The sequence below is a fragment of the Aegilops tauschii genome, chromosome 6 (assembly GCF_002575655.3).
Source record: "Aegilops tauschii subsp. strangulata cultivar AL8/78 chromosome 6, Aet v6.0, whole genome shotgun sequence".
NCBI lineage: Eukaryota > Viridiplantae > Streptophyta > Magnoliopsida > Poales > Poaceae > Aegilops > Aegilops tauschii.
The window spans coordinates 101880358-101904196 of NC_053040.3; the positions used below are offsets into that span (position 1 = coordinate 101880358).

Sequence of the window (23839 nt, forward strand, 5' to 3'; positions counted from 1 at the left end):
GTCATCATCAACCATCCTCCATCACCAATTTCATGATGCTCACCACCGTGCGTGAGTAATTCCGTCGTAGGCTTGCTGGACGGTGATGGGTTGGATGAGATTTATCATGTAATCGAGTTAGTTTTGTTAGGGTTTGATCCCTAGGATCCACTATGTTCTGAGATTGATGTTGCTATGACTTTGCTATGCTTAATGCTTGTCACTAGGGCCCGAGTGCCATGATTTCAGATCTGAACCTATTATGTTTTCATGAATATATGTGAGTTCTTGATCCTATATTGCAAGTCTATAGTCACCTACTATGTGTTATGATCCGGCAACCCCGAAGTGACAATAATCGGGACCACTCCCGGTGATGACCATAGTTTGAGGAGTTCATGTATTCACTATGTGTTAATGCTTTGGTCCGGTACTCTATTAAAAGGAGGCCTTAATATCCCTTAGTTTCCATAAGGACCCCGCTGCCACGGGAGGGTAGGACAAAAGATGTCATGCAAGTTCTTTTCCATAAGCACGTATGACTATATTCGGAATACATTTCTACATTACATTGATGAATTGGAGCTAGTTCTGTGTCACCCTATGTTATGACTGTTACATGATGAACCGCATCCGGCATAGTTCTCCATCACCGATCCAATGCCTACGAGCTTTTCACATATTGTTCTTCTCTTATTTACTTTTCCGTTGCTATTGTTACAATTACTACAAAACCCAAAAATATTACTTTTGCTACCGTTATCATTACTTCCATACTACTTTGCTACTAAATACTTTGCTGCAGATATTAAGTTATCCAGGTGTGGTTGAATTGACAACTCAACTGCGAATACTTGAGAATATTCTTTGGCTCCCCTTGTGTCGAATCAATAAATTTGGGTTGAATACTCTACCCTCGAAAACTATTGCGATCCCCTATACTTGTGGGTTATCAAGACCATTTTCTGGCGCCGTTGCCGGGGAGCATAGCTCTATTCTTTGAGTCACTTGGGATTTATATCTGCTGGTCATTATGAGGAACTTGAAAGACGAGAAAACAAAAATTTATCCCTCAACTACGAGGGGAGGTAAGGAACTGCCATCTAGCTCTGCACTTGATTCAGCTTCTGTTTTGAGTAAGCTTGCGACACCTAAACCTGCTTCTGCTATTAATTCTAATATGTCGCATGTTATTGATGATGCCACTTCTGCTATGGATGATACTTATGATGAAACTACTTCTATGCTTGATACTACTGTGCCACTTGGTGAATTTCTTGATGAACAACTTGCTAGGGCTAGAGAGAATGAAAGTATTGAAACTGATAATATTGATGATAGTGATGATGAAGACTCTCCCCCTAATAAATATGAATTACCTGTTGTTCCTGAGGGTTATGTTATGGATGAAGAAGCTGCTAGAGCTATTTTAGCTTGCAATGATAGATATGATCTTAAGAAGTTATTAGCTAAATGGAAGCACCAATCTCTTAATGCTAGAATGAAACCTGACCCTGATTTTGCTACTTCACCTATCTAGGTTACTGATAGGGATTATGAATTCTCTGTTGATCCTGATATAATTACTTTGGTTGAATCTGATCCTTTTTATGGCTATGAATCTGAAACTGTTGTGGCACATCTTACAAAATTAAATGATATAGCCACCCTGTTCACTAATGATGAGATAACTCGCTACTTTTACATCCTTAAAATATTTCCGTTCTCATTAAAGGGTGATGCTAAGATATGGTTTAATTCTCTTGATCTTGGTTGTGTGCGTAGTCCCCAGGATATGATTTATTACTTCTCTGCTAAATATTTCCCTGCTCATAAGAAACAAGCTGCTTTAAGGGGTATATATAATTTTGTGCAAATTGAAGAAGAGAGTCTCCCACAAGCTTGGGGGAGGCTTCTCCAATTAATTAATGCTTTGCCTGATCATCCTCTTAAGAAAAATGAAATACTTGATATCTTTTATAATGGACTAACCGATGCTTCCAGAGATTACCTGGATAGTTGTGTTGGCTCTGTTTTCAGGGAAAGAACACCGGATGAAGCTGAGATTCTATTGAATAATATGTTGACAAATGAAAATAATTGGACACTTCCTGAGCCAACTCCTAAGCCTATTCCTAAACCAATTCCTAAGAAGAGGGGTGTTCTATTTCTCAGTCCTGAAGATATGCAAGAGGCAAAGAAATCTATGAAAGAAAAAGGTATTAAAGCTGAAGATGTTAAGAATTTACCTCCTATTGAAGAAATACATGGTCTTAATTTACTGCCTGTTGAAGAAACATATGATCTTAATCCATCACCTATTGAAGAAAATCATGGTGTTCATAACCCGACACAGGTAGTAAAGGTAAATTCTCTCTACAGATTTGATGAAGGTGATATTCCTCGTTATAAGTCTGCTAGACAATGCTTAGATGAGTTTGACAATTTTATTGTTAAACAAGAAAACTTCAATGCTTATATTGGTAGACAATTGAAATATAATTCTGATATGCTTGAATACTTGGGTGATTATATGTCCAGAGTTAAAGGTGAACTTAAACTCATTAGTAAACATGCTTCTATGGTTACCACTCAAGTAGAACAAGTACTTAAAGCTTAGAATGATTTGCTCAATGAATTGAATAGTAAGAACAATGACTTTTCTGTTAGAGTGGCTACTAGAACTGGTAAAATGACTCAGGAACCTCTGTATCCTGAAGGCCATCCTAAGAGAATTAAGCAAGATTATCAGAGAAGTAATTTAGATGCACCTAGACCTTCTAAAAAGAAGAAAAAGAAAAATGATAGGACTTTGCATGCTTCTAGTGAACCTATTGCTGAACCACCTGAGAATCCAAATGATATTTCTATTTTTGATGCTGAAACACAATCTGGTAATGAACATGAACCTAATGAAAATGTTAATGATAATTTTCATGATGATGCTCAACCTAGTAATGATAATGATGTAGAAATTGAACCTGCTGTTGATCTTGATAACCCACAATCAAAGAATCAACATTATGATAAGAGAGACTTTGTGGCTCGGAAGCACGGTAAGGAAAGAGAACCTTGGGTTTAGAAACCCATGCCTTTTCCTCCCAAACCATCCAAGAAAAAGGATGATGAGGATTTTGAGCGCTTTGCTGAAACGATTAGACCTATCTTTTTGCGTATGCGATTAACTGATATGCTCCAAATGAATCCTTATGCTAAGTATATGAAAGAAATTGTCACTAATAAAAGAAAGATACCGGAAGCTGAAATTTCCACCATGCTTGCTAATTACACTTTTAAGGGTGGAATACCTAAGAAACTAGGAGATCCAGGAGTACCAACTATACCATGCTCCATTAAAAGAAACTATGTTAAAACTGCTTTATGTGACCTTGGAGCCGGTGTTAGTGTTATGCCTCTCTCTTTATATCGTAGACTTGACTTGAATAAGTTGACACCTACTGAAATATCTTTGCAAATGGCTGATAAATCAACTGCTATACCTGTTGGTATTTGTGAGGATGTGCCTGTTGTAGTTGCAAACATTATTATTTTAACGGACTTTGTTATTCTTGATATTCTCGAGGACGATAGTATGTCTATTATTCTTGGAAGACCTTTCTTGAATACTGCAGGGGCTGTTATTGATTGCAACAAAGGCAATGTCACTTTTAATGTTAATGGTAATGAGCATATGGTACACTTTTCGAGGAAACAACCTCAAGTCTACAGTATCAATTCTATTAGAAAAATTCCATCGATTATTTTTGGACGTTTTGAATTTCCTCTTCCTACTATCAAGAAGAAATATGATATTCTTATTATTAGGGATGTGCATATCCCCGTTGAGGTAACATAGTGTTATTCGAAATTTCTCCGGTTCCATGTTATTCGGAATGAGTTTGTTAACAAGACTTGATCAACCTTGTTAGTGGATTCCGTTTGATGAGCATGAGATGGATGAAACTAGAAGGCACAACCTTCTGTACCCTCCTTTTACCTTCTGTTATTTAGTTGAAATGAAGCAAAAATAGTATTTTCCTGTCTGTTTTCTGAATTATCCGTGCAATATAAAAATACCCCGAAAATAAAAGTTCACCAAATGCCCTGCCAATTTAATATGATTTTTTCTGGAATATTTGAGAATATCTGGCACTGAGAACACAGCAGGGGGAGCAAGCACCTAGCCATGAGGGTCCAGGGCGCGCCCACCCCTAAAGGGGGCGCCCCCTGCCTCGTGGGCCCATGGTGGCTCTCCTCCACTTATTCCTGCACCCACACACTTCTTCTTCCTCCCAAAAAATTCACCATCCAGCTCAAGCACGAGTTCTAGCTCATTTTGCTGCGATTTTCGATCTCCTTGTTCAAAGCACCTCTCATAAAACTGCTTTGGGAGATTGTTCCTTGGTATGTGACTCCTCCATTGGTCCAATTAGTTTTTGTTCTAGTGCTTTATTCATTGCAAATTTGTGCTGCCTAGGTGACCATGTTCTTGAGCTTGCATGTCAAATTTATATGGTTCCAAGTAGTTCTAATTCATGATATAGTCTCTAGGCACTTGTGGGAGTAGTTTCTACCAATTTTGTTGTGTTTGGTTCACTTTTATTTGAAGTTACTAAAAAAATTCAGAAATTTTTTCAGAGGAAGAAATATGCTTAGGAAAATGTACCAAGGTGGTTCTTCAAGGAAGCAAGGACCCAGGCTTGCAATGCGTGATGCTGACGATGAGCCACGAAGGAACGCTCCAGTGCGGCCTTGTGAATGGCCTTTAGAGGACTTTATGGATCGAGCGGGAATCAAGGAAGAATTTAACGCATATTTGCGTAACACTGATCTTGTGAGCTTCGAGGAGCAAAAGTGCCGCCAGTACCACTATCTCACTAGTTCCTTTGTGAGGAGGTTTGAATTTTCATCTTCACGCAATTCTCAAACTGTCCTGTTTGATCTTTATGAAAAATCTTATACGATGGACTTAGAGGATTTTGCCACTGCTTGCAAACTTCCACAATGGGGTAGTGCTAGTGAACCTCGCAAATCTGAATTTAGAGATTTTCTTGCTAGTATAACTGTGGGGGAATCTAGAGATATAGCACAAGCTACCATAGGGAGCATTCATTTTCCTGCTATACATTATTTTGCTCTCTTTATAGGTAGGTGCATAAATGGTAAAGATGAAGCATGTCATATGTGTGTCCCTGACCTCAGTATTCTTAGGAGTGCTATGTTAGGAGACAAATCTTATAATTTGGGAGCCATTGTTGCGCGTAGGTTGCATCACAATAGATTTAATGGAGATTTCTTTGGTGGAATTTATGCAACCCGCTTAGCTGATTTTCTTGGTGTAACCATACGTGATGATGATATTGAATTGCCTCCTACTTATCTAGACTTTAATGATATGGTTCACCATCAGTTTGTCGAGAGGAATGAACCACCTCTGCAGTATCGACTAATCTTTGACTAGCGTCACGCTGTCAATATTGTCCTCCCTGCTCCTGCTCTCTTTGACTTTCAGGAAAAGGGAAGACATTTTATAACCAGAGAGGAGGCAAATGAGTAGGAAAGGAGGACGAGGGCAGCTCGCCTCCAAGCTGCAGCCCACGATGCAATAGCCGCTGCATCTCAGTACGACCCCGGCTATAACTATGGATATCCGCCAGGCCATCCGTGGCAATAAACCAACTTAGGCCAAAAGCCTAAGCTTGGGGGAGTACGTATTTCTCACCGACATTACATTCATGTTCACACACTCATTGCTAGATGTTGGTGCTCATAGTTTTTCACTCTAATATCCATGCTAGTTTATTTTCTTTTTATGCTTTTTTTGTGTGTTTAATAAACGTTAAGAAAAACCAAAAACAAATAGTTGTAGCTTTTAGTTAGTTCACTTTTCTTGCTGTAGTAATAATTAAAAGAAAACCCAAAAAGATTTTCTGTTCTTGTTTTGCTTGTTGGGAGCTTTCCCGTGTAAATAGTTTTATTTCTTTGGGGGTCGATAGGAGAAGACCATAATGAAATTGTTGAAGTGGCTCCTATATGCATTATTGTTGATTTAACCAAGAGCCCATATTGCCTTGTCTTCTCCTGTTTATTGAATGCCTGTAGATTCCAGCTTAGTCCAATGCACGTGCACTATTATTATTATTCACATCATTTGGTCGTGCAAGTGAAAGGCAATTATGACGATATATGATGGACTGATTGAGATGAGAGAAGCTGGTATGAACTCGACCTCTCTTGTTTTTGTAAATATGATTAGTTCATCGTTCCTGATTCAGCCTATTATGAATAAACATGTTTGCAATGACAATTAGAGATCATAGTTGCTCGTGCCATGCTTAATTAGCTAGGAGTTTATAATGGTCTACCTTGCGTGCCAACATGCTATTAAAATGGTTGTGATGTGGTATAGTGGGGTGGTATCCTCCTTTGAATTATTTAAGTGACTCAACTTGGCACATGTTCACACATGTAGTTGAAACAAATCAACATAGCCTTCACGATATTTATGTTCATGGTGGATTATATCCTACTCATGCTTGCATTTAATGTATATTAATTTTAATGCATGTTCATGACTGTTATCGCTCTCTAGTTGGTCGGTTCCCAGTCTTTTGCTAGCCTTCACTTGTACTAAGCGGGAATACTGCTTGTGCATCCAATCCCTTAAACCCCAAAGTTATGCCATATGAGTCCACTATACCTTCCTATATGCAGTATCTACCTGCCGTTCCAAGTAAATTTGTATGTGCCAAACTCTAAACCTTCAAATGAAATTCTGTTTTGTATGCTTGAATAGCTCATGTATCAACTAGGGTTGTCCCTATCTTCCATGTTAGGCGGGTTATTCTCAAGAGGAGTGGACTCCGCTCCTCACTCACGAGAAAATGGCTGGTCACCGGGATGCCCAGTCCCATGCTTTATGCAAACTAAATCAAAATAATTGCAAACAAAACTCCCCCTGGGACTGTTGTTAGTTGGAGGCACTCGTTGTTTCGAGCAAGCCATGGATTGATGCTTGTTGGTGGAGGGGGAGTATAAACTTTACCATTCTATTTGGGAACCGCCTATAATGTGTGTAGCATGGAAGATATCGCCATCTCTTGGTTGTTATGTTGACAATGAAAGTATGCCGCTCAAAATATTATTTATCTCTGCTTTAAAATCGAGCTCTCGCACCTCTACAAATCCCTGCTTCCCTCTGCGAAGGGTCTATCTATTTACTTTTATTTTGAGTCATCACCCTCTTATTAAAAGCACTAGCTGGAGAGCGCTGCTTTCATTTGCATCCATTACTATTAATTTATATTGGGTATGCCTATGACTGGATCTCTTTTACCATGAATTACAATGTCTAGTCAGTCCTTGATCTTTAAAGGTGCTCTGCATTTATGTTTTGCGGTCTCAGAAAGGGCTAGCGAGATACCATCTTGTTATATTATATCATGATTGTTTTCAGAAAGCGTTGTCATCCGAGATTTATTATTATTGCTCGCTAGTTGATTATGCCATTGACATGAGTAAACATGAGACCTAAATGTTATTGTGAATATGGTTAGTTATAATCTTTGCTGAAAACTTGAATGCCGGCTTTACATATTTACAACAAGAGGAGCAAACAGAGTTTGTAAAAGTTTTTCTTTATCACTTTCAGTTTATCAACTGAATTGCTTGAGGACAAGCAAAGGTTTAAGCTTGGGGGAGTTGATACGTCTCCGTCGTATCTACTTTTCCAAACACTTTTGCCCTTGTTTTGGACTCTAACTTGCATGATTTGAATGGAACTAACCTGGACTGACGTTGTTTTCAGCAGAATTGCCATGGTGTTATTTATGTGCACAAACAAAAGTTCTCGGAATGACCTGAAACTCGATGGAACTTATTTTTGGAAAATATTAAAAATACTGGAAGAAGAATCCACGTCAGGGGGGCCTCCACCTGTCCACGAGGGTGGGGGCGCGCCCCCTACCTCATGGGCCCCCTGTTGCTCCACCGACCTCAACTCCAACTCCATATATTCGTGTTCGGGGAGAAAAAAATCAGAGAGAAGGATTCATCACGTTTTACGATACGGAGCCACCGCCAAGCCCTAAAACCTCTCGGGAGGGCTGATCTGGAGTCCGTTCGGGGCTTCGGAGAGGAGAATCCATCGCCGTCATCATCATCAACCATCCTCCATCACCAATTTCATGATGCTCACCGTCGTGCGTGAGTAATTCCATCGTAGGCTTTCTGGACGGTGATGGGTTGGATGAGATTTATCATGTAATCGAGTTAGTTTTGTTAGGGTTTGATCCCTAGTATCCACTATGTTCTGAGATTGATGCTGCTATGACTTTGCTATGCTTAATGCTTGTCACTAGGGCCCGAGTGCCATGATTTCAGATCTGAACCTATTATGTTTTCATGAATATATGTGAGTTCTTGATCCTATCTTGCAAGTCTATAGTCACCTACTATGTGTTATGATCCGGCAACCCCGAAGTGACAATAATCGGGGCCACTCCCGGTGATGAACATAGTTTGAGGAGTTCATGTATTCACTATGTGTTAATGCTTTGGTCCGGTACTCTATTAAAAGGAGGCCTTAATATCCCTTAGTTTCCATTAGGACCCCGTTGCCACGGGAGGGTAGGACAAAAGATGTCATGCGAGTTCTTTTCCATAAGCACGTAACTATATTCGGAATACATGCCTACATTACATTGATGAATTGGAGTTAGTTCTGTGTCACCCTATGTTATGACTGTTACATGATGAACCGCATCCGGTATAATTCTCCATCACCGATCCAATGCCTACGAGCTTTTCACATATTGTTCTTCGCTTATTTACTTTTCCGTTGCTATTGTTACAATTACTACAAAAGCCAAAAATATTACTTTTGCTACCGTTATCGTTACTTCCATACTACTTTGCTACTAAATACTTTGCTGCAGATATTGTTATCCAGGTGTGGTTGAATTAACAACTCAACTGTGAATACTTGAGAATATTCTTTGGCTCCCCTTGTGTTGAATCAATAAATTTGGGTTGAATACTCTACCCTCGAAAACTGTTGCGATCCCCTATACTTGTGGGTTATCAGCCCTACACTACCGAGGTCCACAAGGGACGAAAAATATCCCAGATTGGAGGAGATGAATGGAATCGTTTCATCTCCCACATGCATCTCACTGTGGGTGAACTTATCAGCTTCTCCTTCAGAAGAGAACCTCCAAGGCTGGCTGTTATCTACATCAATTTGGAGGACGAAGATGATGACCCACTTGATGAAGCCCTCTATGGCAAAGGAATCAGGCTAAGAGAGGACGAATCGGGCAACCTTTGGTACATACTTCCTCCACGTGATGACTACGTCGGATGCCATTCATGACCCGCCTGACAAGGACAAATGTTAACCGCCATGTCATGGTATGTTACTTATTAATTAGTGTAGAAATTTGATGTGCTTAGTGTTGAAATTTGATGCTCATATATATATATATATATATATATACAGATTAGTGAACTTCGTGTCGGAAAAAACTGCACGCAGTGTTTTTTCGGTACTGTTTTCGCTCTACTTTTTATCCGTTTATCGGAACGAGGCATATAATATACCGTTGGGAAGCTATGGATTAGGCGCAACTTCACCATGTTGAACATTTTTCGATATTCCTCGCGGTTTAAGAGCAGTTTCAAAAATGATGCGGCGGACGACGAGTGGCAGCGAGCGTATTTTCACGATTTTTTCTAAACCGCTCATGGGAATAATGCAAATGATACGCCGTTGGAAAGATATCATCGAGGCGCATCTTTTTAATATTCGCTCTAGTTTTTGAATCGTTTGCCGAAATGAGGAGTGCAATACATCGTTGGAAAGCTATGGACGAGGCGCAACTTTCATATGTAGAAATGGTTTTAAGATTCCTTACGATTTGAAGTTAATTTTGAAAATGGTGCGGTCGACGACGAGTGGCAGCGGTCATTTTTGGTGAAATTTTTACAAACCGCTTGTCGAAATGATTCAAATGATACGCCGTGGGAAAGATATATCGACGAGACACAACTTTTTCATTTAGAACACTCTCTCTAATTCCTTACAGTTTAAGAGCAATTTTAAAATTAGCGAAATACGGATACTCTGTTTTTCACAGCACCAAAATCGACGAGTAAACTTCATCCGACAGAAAACCGCACTGCTTCGGTCGAAAATCGCACTGCATCAGACAATCAAGTGAACTTCTTGATTTATTTTTTGTCTGTCATAAATTTTCCCGAACAAGTTTTTTGTTGTCTTTCTTTCAATTTTTTTATGAACGAGAGTGGACCAAAGAGACGAGGGCAAGTGAATCGCGGCATATATTGAAGTGAACGACATTACTATCTTGTTGTTTCGCTAAATTTTTCGCACTTTTCTTGTTAGGCGCAAGTGAACAGCATCACTCTTAAAAGTGAACCACACCTGAGGACCAAACACATTGCAAGCATTGATATAGTTCGACTGAATTTTGAGACACACGAAAACAAATTGTACCTCATGCAGAGGGATAAGGAGCTGCTACACAAATTGCACACGCCCACATCTCCTTAGTCTCACAAAGTGCATTAGACAAAGAAGTGAACCTCTCATGGGAATTTCTCTCTTTTTTTACAAAGTGAACCACCTAGATGAACTGAACAAACACGCACAATGATGGAAGGACAAGGCGAGCGAACTGCGTTCAATGTTTTTTTTGTTCCTCGCATTCTGTAGGAAACATAACAAAATAAAGTAAATCCCACAGTGCATCCATGAGATTCTCCCATTCTCCCCTAGTAGAAACAAAACAAAAAGACAACAATGAGAGGGGACTGCATTCTCCCCTCAAAATAGAACAAACTTGCAGTGAGCCTCCCGGATGGGAGTAGTGAGCTGCAAATTGAACAAAACAGTTGCTGGTGTGCGATTGTCTCCGCCAAGTCACAAACTGCAATGCTGCATTACGGAACCGCACGCCATACCTCGGCAAACTTCAATTCAGGGCCTTCATTGAGTAGCACAGACCGAGCAGTTTGGAATGAACTGTAGTAAGTGCTCACGACAATACAATATCATCAACTTTCAAAGAAGGAATACAATATTTATCAAAGAAGAGTGTGCTTAGTCTAAAGAGAAAGATAGTGGTTTGGCCACGAAGTAGTTGTCCAACGCATTCGCACGCCCAGCCCATGGCTCCACAAGTCAAGTTCATTTTTTTGAGAAACTCCACAGGTCCAAGTGGCTAGTAGTCTAGCAGTGTATGCACGTAACTTCTATATGGGCTTGGGTGCCGCATCATTGTGAGACTAAGCAAAGTACCAATCGTGTTATCTTCAGTCCAAACTCCCATCCCTTTCTCAGGTGACAACACTACACGGTCCAAAGAACTTGTATTATTACCTCTTTCTGGAAGCAAGATGCCATCAGTTCCATTGTTGCCAGTCTAGATGTGGAGAATATCTGCATCCGGTGGAGACAGAGAGCGGCAGAGGGGCTTCCTTCCCCCGGGTGGATCTGGTGGTGGGGTGGCGATGCAACCGGTGAACCGCAAGTTGTGAACTGGCGACCTGCACGACACGCGCCCTCGGACTACAGCTGGCGAACCGCAAGTTGTGGAACCGGCGAGCTGCACGTCACGCGCCCCCGGACTGCAGCCGGTGAGCCGCAAGTTGTGGAACCGGCGAGCTGCATGGCACGCGCCCCGGACTGCACGCATGCGCGCCCCGCACTGCACCACACTCGCCAGAAACCACGAGGGGCCATAAGGCGATCTAGAAAGGAGCTGGGGAGGAGAGAGCCACGGGGGGCTTGCCGGATCCGGGGAGGAGAGGGCCACGGTGACCTCAACTCGGGGGAGGGGTGGTGGCGCCCTCAGCGGCGAAAACGGCGTAGACCCAAGGTGCTGGAGGGATGGGCGGTGCTGGGTCGGGATGGGGGGTACCAGCAGGAGGACAACTGGATCCGGCCGCGGCGGCGCAGCAGGAGGTCTCCAGGGCTGGGGGGTTGTGGATCCGGCCACCGCAGCGCACAAGGAGGTCACGAGGTGGCGGAGGGCAGATGTGGTTGATGTCTCTTGAAGCAACGTCGGTCAAGAGGAAGTGATGATGCAGCACAGCGGCGGTAGGTATTTCCCTCAGATATGAAACCAAGGTTATCGAACCAGTAGGAGAACCAAGCAACACAACGTAAACAACCCCTGCACACCGATAACAAATCCTCGCAACCCGACGTGTTAAAGGGGTTGTCAATCCCTTCCGGGGTACGGCGCCTCAAGATAGGCAAACGGATATGAGATAAATTGTAGTAGATTGATAGATCGAACACCAAATAAAATAAATATAAATATAACGCAGCAAGGTATTTTTGTATTTTTGGTTTAATAGATCTGAAAATAAATGCAAGGAAAAAGTAGATCGCAAAGGCAAATGTATAAGAAAGAAGACCCGGGGGTCGTAGGTTTCACTAGTGGCTTCTTCGAGAGAAAATAGCAAACGGTGGGTAAACAAATTACTATTGGCCAATTGATAGAACTTCAAATAATCATGACGATATCCAGGCAGTGATCATTATATAGGCATCACGTCCAAGATTAGTAGGCCGACTCCTGCCTGCATCTACTACTATTACTCCACACATCGACCGCTATCCAGCATGCATCTAGTGTATTAAGTTCATGGAGAAACGGAGTAATGTAATAAGAGCGATGACATGATGTAGACAAGATCTATCTATGTAGAGATAGACCCCATCGTTTTATCCTTAGTAGCAACGATACATACGTGCCGGTTCCCTTTTCTGTCACTGGGATCAAGCATCGTAAGATCGAACCCACTACAAAGCACCTCTTCCCATTGCAAGATAAATAGATCAAGTTGGCCAAACAAAACCCAAATATCGGAGAAGAAATACGAGGCTATAAGTAATCATGCATATAAGAGATCAAAGAAACTCAAATAACTTTCATGGACATAAAAAGATATAACAGATCATAAACTGAAAGTTCATCAGATCCCAACAAACACACTGCAAAAGAGTTACATCATATGGATCTCCAAGAGACCATTGTATTGAGAATTCAGCGAGAGAGAGAAACCATCTAGCTACTAACTACGGACCCGAAGGTCTACAAAGAACTACTCACACATCATCGGAGAGGCACCAATGGAGGTGGTGAACCCCATCCGAGATGGTGTCTAGATTGGATCTGGTGGTTCCGGACTCTGCGGAAGCTGGATGAATATTTCATCGATGCTTTTAGGGTTTATGGAATATTGGGGTATTTATAGAGCAAAGAGGCGGTCCGGGGGCACCCGAGGTGGGCACAACCCACCAGGGCGCGACTGGGCCTCCTGGCGCGCCCTGGTGGGTTGTGCCCCCCTCGGGGCAGCCCCCAGGCGCAGCCAGGGCCTGTTGTGTTCCTTCTAGCCCATAAAGAATCATCATGGAGTTTCGTGGCATTTGGACTCCGTCTGATATTGATTTCCTGTGATGTAAAAAACATGCAGAAAACAACAACTGGCACTTGGCACTATGTCAATAGGTTAGTACCAAAAAATTGTATAAGATGACTATAAAATGATTATAAAACATCCAATATTGATAATATAATAGCATGGAACAATAAAAAATTATAGATATGTTGGAGACGTATCAGCATCCCCAAGCTTAACTCCTACTGGTCCTCGAGTAGGTAAGTGATAAAAACAGAATTTTTGATGTGGAATGCTGCCTAACATGTCATATCATATTCGTTTCTTTATAGCATGGACAACTGGACTTTTATGTGATTCAAATCAATAGTCTAGTTTTGACATAATAATTTAGATATTCAAGCATATCAACAAGCAACCATGCCTTTCAAAATATCAACGCTAAAATAAGTTATAACTAGCCCATCATGCTCAACCATTGATCCATTCATGAAACACACTCGAATATTAACTACACCCAATACTTAAGTACGATCATATTGCCTCCTAGTTGGTGCTTTTGTAAGAGAAGATGGAGACTCAAATTCAAAATCAAAAATTGCATAAAGTAAAGATAGGCCCTTCGCAGAGGGAAGTAGGGATTTGTAGAGGTGCCAGAGCTCAAACCGAAAAAATTAGAGATAAAAACATTTTGAGAGGTGTATCCATCCCACCAACGAAAACGACTTAGTTCCCAACACTTTCCATGGTAGATATGCCATAGCCGGTTTCCAAACAGAAAATAAAGTTTATTCCTTTTTCCACCATACTTTCACTTTCCATGGCTAACCGTATCCACGGGTGCCCTCCATACCAACAGTTTCCAAGGAATTTATTATTTGACAACATAAAGTAAATTCATTTTTGCATTTCGGGACTGAGCATCCCTAAAACCTTTGCCTTACTCTCGTGCAATGACAAGTGAATAAACACTCATCGTGAGAATAACACATCCAGCATGGAAAATATTAGCTACCCCTCACCACTCCGCGAGCGAAACAAACACACAAAAGAGAAGTTTATTTTGAAAATTAGAGATGGCACATGCAAATTTTCTTAGAACGGCAAAAGAATACCACATATAGGTAGATATAGTGGACTCATGTTGCAAAACTAGTTTAAAGGATTTGGATGTACAAGTAGAGATCATACTTGGTGCAAAATGAAGGCTAGCAAAAAGATTGAGAAGCGACCAACCAAGAAACGAATAATCTCATAAGCAAGCATTAAGCATAATTAACACCGAATAATGCACCATAAGTAGGATGTAATTTCATTGCATGACTATTGACTTTCGTACATTCATAGGGAATTACAAACCTTAACACCAATATTCTTACTAAAGCATAATTACTCATCAACATAACTCACATATCACATCATCATATCTCAAAACTATTACTAAGAAACAAGTTTATTTTGTCCAGTGATCTTCATGAAAGTTTTTATCATATCCTTCTTGGATATCTATCACTTTGGGACTAATTTTCATGTGTTGATTTTCATAATCTCAAACAAATATAAGTGAAGATCAAGAGCATAATTTTTCTTTCTTTCTCTCAAAATAATTTAACTGAAGCAAGAGAGAATTTCTTGAAAATTTCACTAACTCTCAAATAAACCTAAGTGAAACAAGAGAGCATTTCTTCAAAAAATACGAAGCACACCGTGCTCAAAAAGATATAAGTGAAGCACTAGAGCAAGTCCATAGCTCATAAAAGATTTAAGTGAAGCATAGAGAGCAATTCTAACAAGTCATGACATAATTTTGGCTCTCTCAAATAGGTGTGTCCAGCAAGGATTGATGACTTAAAACACAAAATAAAACAAACAAAGACTCATATCATACAAGACGCTCCAAGCAAAACACATATCATGTGACGAATAAAAAAATAGTTTTGAGTAAAATACCGATAGTCATTGGAAGAAAGCGGGGATGCCACTCGGGGGCATCCCCAGGCTTAGTTGGTTGCTTATTTTTGGATAATAGCTTGGGATGCTGGGGCATCCCCAAGCTTAGGCTCTTCTATCCTTCCTTCATCCATCGTAAGATAACCCAAAACTTGAAAACTTCAATCACACAAAACTCAACAAAACCTTCGTGAGATCCGTTAGTATAAGAAAAATAAATCACTATTATAAGTGCTATATCAAACCAATTCATTTTTTTTATTATATCTACTGTATTCCAACTTTTCTATGGCAAAAACTCATAAAAAAACAGAGCCATCAAAATAAGCACACAACATAAAGAAAACAGAATCTGTCAAAACAGAACAGTCTATAGGATTAGTTCGAATACTTACGTAACTCCAAAAAAATTCTGAAAAACTAGGACGACTTGGTAATTTGTATATTAATCTTCTGCAAAACGAATTGGCATTTTATCACATTCTGATTATTTTTAACAATTATTTTCGTGAGCGCAAAGTTTCTTTTTCAGCAAGATCAGACAATTATCACCCAAGAAGATCCTATCGGTTCTACTTGGCACAAACACTAATTAAAACACACAAAACACAATCATAACAGTAGCATAATTGTGCAAACACTCAAGAACAGAAAGCAAAAAAGCAAAAATAAAATTTATTCGTTGGGTTGCCTCCCAACGAGCGCTATAGTTTTACGCCCTTAGCTAGGCATAAAGAAAGGATCTAAGTTTTGTCATCCTTGTCCAACTCTTCAATCAAACACTTAGAACCCTTCAAAGATTTAGCATAAAGACCTTCAATAGCAATACTTCTAGGAGTAAATTTAAAGATTTCATTCTTGCAAAAAGGATCTCTTATCACTTCAACAAAATCCGGGTGAATACTAATCATCTTAAGATCTCCTTTATTGCTATCACTAGAAGTTGCACCCTTGTTCCTGGTGGCTCTACCACTCTTTACGGGAGTTTTCTTGATAGTTTTAGCGGAAATAAAAGCCGTTCTTAGATTACTAAAGATTTATTCCAATTTATCAATCCGAGATAGACTTTCTTCTATTCTTTCATGGATTATGGTACCCTTCTCTTTTAACAACTTAAAAATATCTCCCGCTTTTGACCCAATATTAGTGGCAAAATTATGCATCTTTTTATCTAGAATTTCCGTATGATCTTCAGTGAGTATTTTCTTTTCAATAGCATCTAGTCTTTCCATAACATGCTCAAGAGTCAAAGTGGTTTCATTAATCATGAGAGGTGGTGATCCCACTAAATTTCCCATAGCACTAAAAGCATCAAGAGAGGGACACATCAAGAAATTTCCAGTGGTAATCGTATCAAGGACGAGTCTATACCAAGTGGTGATGCCAACATAAAAACAGCGAAGAAGAACAACGGTAGATTGCTTACAAATAGATCTATTATGAGCATTGCAAATTCTATACCAAACATCTTTTAAACTTTCTCCTCCCCTTTGTTTAAAGTTGAGAACCTCGTTCTCGGGAGTGCAAGCAATAGGGGGAGAACTATGCATAGTAACGACAAACAAGGTTGCACACAAAAATAGATCTGGCAAGAAAACGACGAACAAAAAAGAGAGGCGAATAAAACGGCAAATTTTTGTGAAGTGGGGGACAGCAAAACGAGAGGCAAATGGCAAATAATGTAAATTGCAAGGAGATGAGATTTGTGATTAAGAACCTGGTATATATTGAAGATCCTCCCAGCAACGGGGTCAAAAATTCCTTTTGATGTCGCTTGAAGCTACATCAGTATTTCCCCAAAGAGGAAGGGATGATGCAGCACAGTGGCGGTAGGTATTTCCCTCAGATATGAAACCAAGGTTATAGAACGAGTAGGAGAACCAAGCAACACAACATAAACAGCCCCTGCACAAAGATAACAAATCCTCGCAACCCGACGTGTTAAAGGGGTTATCAATCCCTTCCGAGGTACGGCACCTCAAGATAGGCAAACGGAAGTGAGATAAATTATAGTAGATTGATAGATCGAACGCCAAATAAAATAAATAGAAATAAAATGCAGCAAGGTATTTTTGTATTTTTGGTTTAATAGATCTGAAAATAAATGCAAGGAAAAAATAGATCGCAAAGGCAAATATATGAGAAAGAAGACCCGGGGGCCGTAGGTTTCACTAGTGGCTTCTCTCGAGAAAAAAAAAATAGCAAACGCTGGGTAAAGAAATTACTGTTGGGCAATTGATAGAACTTCAAATAATCATGACGATATCCAGTCAATGATAATTATATAGGCATCACGTCCAAGATTAGTAGACCAACTCCTGCCTGCTTCTACTACTATTACTCCACACATCAACCGCAATCCAGCATGCATCTAGTGTATTAAGTTCATGGAGAAACGGAGTAATGCAATAAGAACGATGACATGATGTAGACAAGATCTATCTATGTAGAGATAGACCCCATCGTTTTATCCTTAGTAGCAACGATACATACGTGTCGGTTCCCTTTCTATCACTGGGATCAAGCACCGTAAGATCGAACCCACTACAAAGCACCACTTCCCATTGCAAGATAAATAGATCAAGTTGTCCAAACAAAACCTAAATATCAGAGAAGAAATATGAGGCTATAAGTAATCATGCATATAAGATATCAAAGAAACTCAAATAAATTTCATGGATACAAAAATGTATAACTGATCATAAACTCGAAGTTCATCAGATCCGAACAAACACACCGCAAAAGAGTTACATCATATGGATCTCCAAGAGACCATTGTATTCAGAATTCGGCGAGAGAGAGAAAACCATCTAGCTACTAACTACGGACCCGAAGGTCTACAAAGAACTACTCACGCATCATCAGAGAGGCACCAATGGAGTTGGTGAACCCCATCCGAGATGGTGTCTAGATTGGATCTGGTGGTTCTGGAGTCTGTGGCGGCTGGATGAATATTTCGTCGATGTTTTTAGGGTTTCTGGAATATTGGGGTATTTATAGAGCAAAGAGGCGGTCCGGGGGCACCCGAGGTGGGCACAACCCACCAGGGCGCGCCTGAGCCTCCTGGCGCGCCCTGGTGGGTTGTGCCCCCTTCGGGGCACCCCCAGGCGCAGCCAGGGCCCGTTGTGTTCCTTCTGTCCCATAAAAAATCATCATGGAGTTTCGTGGCATTTGGACTCCGTCTGATATTGATTTCCTGCGATGTAAAAAACATGTAGAAAACAGCAACTAGCACTTGGCACTATGTCAATAGGTTAGTACCAAAAAAGATATAAAATGATTATAAAACATTCAAGATTGATAATATAACAACATGGAACACTCAAAAATTATAGATACGTTGGAGACATATCAGTGGTCGACGCCCATGGTGCTCGCGGGCAGGTGCGTGGCGGCGACCTGGGGATGGGCGGCGCGGCGGCGACCTGGGAAGAGGCGGTGCGCAGTGGTTTTGGGAGGGGCGGCCGTGGTAGATTTGGCCGCGCGGCGCACTGCGTGGTGGTGGGCGGGCGGTGCGGTGGGAGGTGGCGACCGTCCGGTGGCTAGCGCTGTGGGCGGTGCGATGGGCGGCACGGTGGAAGGTGTTGGCCGGGCGGTGGGCGACGCGGTGAGAGGCAGCGGCGTAGGGTGGGTGGGAGTCGGGGGAGACAGTGGTGGGGATCGGGGAGAGGGTGGAGGGGAGGTGGAGGTCGTGGGGAGTGGGGAAGGGGCACGGGAAGAGAGGGTAGTTGGTGCCGAACAGGATAAGGTGGGCGGGGTATTTTTTATCGCCGCGGTTCGGTGGTTAGTTTGTAGCTTCGGGGGTGGGCGTCGGGTGTTAGCAGAATAAGGTCTTAAGGGGTGTTATCATAATAGTTTTGATATGCTTAGTGCGTAGTAATGTGATATGCTTAATTAGTGTACTAATGTTGTGATATGCTTAGTGCGTAGTAATGTGATATGCTTAGTGTACTAATGTGTTGTGATGCATATATGCTTAGTGTAGAATTTGAGGATATGCTTAGTGTGTAGTAATGTGATATGCTTAGTGTAGAACGTGACGATATGCTCTTAGTGTGTAGTAATGTGACATGCTCATTTATCATATTTGTTTTTTCTTCAGAAATTACCTAATAGGCTAAGTGAGAGCTGTGGCATGGAGCCGGATGAAGCAGGCATTGCTGGACTACGCCTTACCGCAAGGGGCTCCATCACGAATTGTGCTTACGCAGTGGACACGGGCGGTCGCACTGTGTTCAGCGCCACGGGATGGGACAACTTCCTTGCTGGAAAAAATCTCCAGGTTGGACAGGCCATCTTAGTCATCATCAGAAATACCCGGCGCCATGGCTTGAGGATGATGATGATCATCAACCTTATTTAGAACTATGTCATGGCGGGGCAGTAGATACTAAATTAACTGCTTATGTATTAGCACTATATACTAGTACTGTTTTAGCTCGTAATGTTTTTATTAACTGGTAATGTTTGTGAGATCTAGCTAGCAGCCACTTAAATATTAACTCGTAATGTTCTATTATCTGGCACTGTTCTACCGTGTGATGTTATATAGTATGTACTAAGTTTTAATGTAAAATGCTAAATATTACATGGTGTGGAAAACCATTTTTTTGTGCATGAAACGTTCATGGTGTTTAAATTACATTGAACGCCGCTAGGTGAGTGAATATAGTGGTGGCGTTGCAAACATCGCACGCCAACAACATGTATAATAATATTGGCGTAACCTCCAGCGCCATCATTATTTTTTAACAATGGCGCCATATTGGTGGTGTGGAGCTTTTACGTCAGGAAGGTTGTTTTTGGCACGCCATAGCTAGGCTTTTCTACATTAGTGTATGTGCCGCTCTGTGCAGCAAATAGTCACTATTTCGCACATGCGGGTCTGAAACTGGGCCGACCCATCAATATGGCGAACGACAGCGCGATGTACCTCAAACAAAAAGCAACCTTCCCGGGAATTCAAAACCACACCCTCATGCTATACATGATGTGGTACTACCGGCTGATCTAGCGGTCGTTACTAGCTTAATAGCAGCGCCAAACATAAAGAACCCGTACCACAGATCTGAATTATTTCTGGAATTTCAAAAGCATTTTTTTTTGAAAAAAAATCAAAGTGATCTGTGAAATGAAAACTATTTCCGAATTCGCGATCAAAACTTAAAACTGAAATATTTTCAAAAATAAGGAATAGTTTTTGAAATTCCAAAAAATGGAAACGCAAAGATATTTCAAAACTTCCGAAAAAATTTGAAAACAAGAATTATTTAAAAAAATTCAAACAAAATTTAAAACTCGTCAAAAAAAACGAAAAAGTGCACATTATTTGAAATTTAGGAAAATGGGAACATTTTTTTTGAAACGGCCGAACACCTTTTAAAAGGTGTGAAACTTCTAAACAAAAGCATTCAGAACAATTTTTGAAAAACAAGAACATTTATTTGAAGTTCCATAACATTTTTCGAATTTATGAACAATATATGAAAAGACACACATTTTTTTGAAATTTGAATGATTATTAAAAGCAAGATGATTTTTTGAAATATAAGAACAATTTTTGAACATGAACCTAGCTTTAAAAAGATAAATAACCTTAAAAAGGAAAAAAGGAAAAGAAGAAAAAATGAAACATAAAACGAAAAAAAAAGAAAGAAGAAAAAGAAATAGAACAGAAAAAAAAGAAAACAAACAGCGAAACCAAGAAAAAAATAAACAAAGAACCGGTTCAGGGAAGCAAAGAACCAGGAAAACAGCTGGCTAGTTGTGGTAAAATGGGCCGGCCTATTTCTAGCGCTAACGGCATAGGGCCTACCCAAACATGTGGTTTCTTAAAAAAATGTTCTTGTTTCTTAATAATTCTTTGGTTTTTTCCAATTTTGTTCATAAATTCAAAAGATATTCCCATTAAAAAAAGTTTTTAAGAAATTGTACATGTATTCCAATAATTTTTTGTTTTCTAAAGTGTTTTTAAGAAGAGTTCGGGTTTTTTAATTTTATTCATAAATTCAAAAAATATTTGCATTTTCAAAAATCTTTCAGGTTTTTAGTAAAATTTTCCTGTTTTTTATAAATTATTTAGAATGTCAACAAATGTTCCTATTTAAACATTTCTAGAAAAAGTTAAAAACCGATTTTTTTTAACTGTGAACAATTTTTTAAATGCACACATTTTTCGTAAAATGGGTTTTAAGGAAATATGGAAGCAACATTTGAAAATGAAAATAATTTTTGAAAAACAAAATGCTACTGGAGATGGATGGACTCAGCCCAAGCAAAAGCCCGTTCTTGTGACTTGGTGCCAAGCTTTTTTGGGCAAAGCTTGAAGCACAGGCGAGCAACTGGGATGTGGCCCTTCTCTCCTTAAAATCGTGTTTGATGCTGTTTGCATAAAATTATGGGCCAGACGCTCACGCAAAACATTCGAGCATGAGCAATGGGTAGAACCAAATTATATTCATAATTTTAGGAAAATCAGGTTTTAGAAAAATGTTTGTGTTTTTCAAGATTTGTTTGGGTTTTCCAAATTTTGTTCATAAATCCAAAAAAGTTTTCATTTTGAGAAAAGGGTTTAAAAAATATCTGTGTTTTTCAAGAATTTTCGGATTCCTTAAACTTTGTTCATAAACTTATAAAATATTATAATTTATATATTTTTTTATGTTTTTCAAAAAAGGTTAGTGTTCTTTCTAAAATTGTGCAGCTGTTCAATTTTTGTTAGTAATTTGAATAAATGTTCACATTTGAAAATTGATTGGGTTTTTCAAAAACAATTTGTATTTAAAATGCGCACAATTACTGGAAAATGGTGTTTGTTGTTGAAAATTAGAAGGAACTTCTGGAAACTTTTTGTTGGAAATTTCAAACATTTGTTGGATATCTGAAGAAATTTGGAATTCCCTAACATTTTTTTTAAATGCGAATTATTTTTCACATTGTAAACTGACTATTGAAAAAGGAAAAAAATGTTTGCAAATCTGAATGAATTTTTAAATTTCAAACATTTTATCAAAATTGCAGCAATTTTTAAAATTTCATTTAGAAAAAATAAAAATAGAAAGAGGAAAGATAAACCAAGAAAGAAACAAACAAAAAAAATCGCATTTCAAAATTCTAGACAATGTTTTAGATCTAGCAATGGCTCCTAGTTTTTATAGATTGCGTATCATAATTAAACATCCAAGGTCGTCAGATTGTGTGGTGAACGGCGAGCGCTGACTTGTCTATGGTGGATGGTTCGATTCCTCGCACAGGCGCATTTCTTTGCAATGTTTTTTTCACTGTTTAGATCTCACATATGGTTCTTGTAATCAGCATTTCCTAATTAAACGATGAAACTCGTCTGCTCATTTGGCGAATGACGATCATTCACGAGTAGGAGGTGCATTATTTGATCCTCTACCAGAGAGGGGACTGCATGTATGAAATGTTACATGCGAGTTGAATGAATCAATTAAGATTGTGATGTATTGACAAGATTCTTACCTGTATGATTTTGTGGGAACAGCGGGAACTTTGCATCCCCATATCAAGATGTCGCCCTTGAAGGCAGGGTTTGCAACTTGGAGTGTAAGGTTTAGATCATTGACCATAGTTTCAAGTATATGCTTTTCGAAAGTAGGTATTGAAAGCGGATCCAAAATAGAGACAACTTTTTTATGTTGGTCCAAGACAAACAATAAAAAAGCCCAACACTACTGGAATTAGCTAATTTGCCGTCAGTCAAGTCTTTGTCGTCCGCTGGCTGACGGCAAAGAAGGTCTTTGCCGTCCGCTTACAAAAAACGGACGGCAATGAACTGGCTGATGGCAAAGAACGGTCTTTGCCATCAGCCTACTCTTTGCCGTCAACTAGCGGACGGCAAAGAATCTTTGCCGTCAGCTAGCAGACGGCAAAGAGAGTGGTGGTCCCCACTAATGAGCTGATTAAAAAAACTTAACGGCCCCCCTCTTTGCCGTCAGCTAGCGGACGACAAAGAGAAAAAAAGCTGACGGCAAAGGTTTGGCGGACGGCAAAGAACTAACCTAACTAACGGCGAGACCCACCCCGCCCTGGATCCATCTTTCTGTTTCTCTCCTCTCTCCTCGACCCGAGCCACCACGCCGCCGCCCCCGCCGCCAGCCGCTGCCCCCACCACCTGCCGCTGCCCCCCGCCACCCGCCGCCGCCCCCACCCCGTGTCGTCGCCCCACCACCCCGCCGCCCCGGCGCCCCGGCATCGCCGCCGCCCCCGCCACCCGCCACCGCGGCCCCATCGCCCCCGCCTCCCTGCCGGCTCGGGGCCGCCGCTCACCGCCCCTCCCCCCGATGAGCTCCACCGCCCCTCCCCCATGATGAGCTCCACCACCCCGGCCGGAGCCCTGCGGCCCCCGTCGCCACCGCCACCCTTCCGTTGCGAAGCCCCGGCCCCCGTCGGGTCTGGTGAGTTATTTTTCTTTTTTTCTTTTTTTGCTGTTTAATTGTTAGTGTTAGGTTTAGTG

General features: G+C 40.6%; 1 pseudogene; it reads left to right on the plus strand.

Moving 5' to 3' along the window:
• Window positions 1-9013: 9013 nt before the first annotated feature.
• On the plus strand, window positions 9014-19723 carry LOC109775025 (uncharacterized; annotated as a pseudogene).
• Window positions 19724-23839: the final 4116 nt, after the last annotated feature.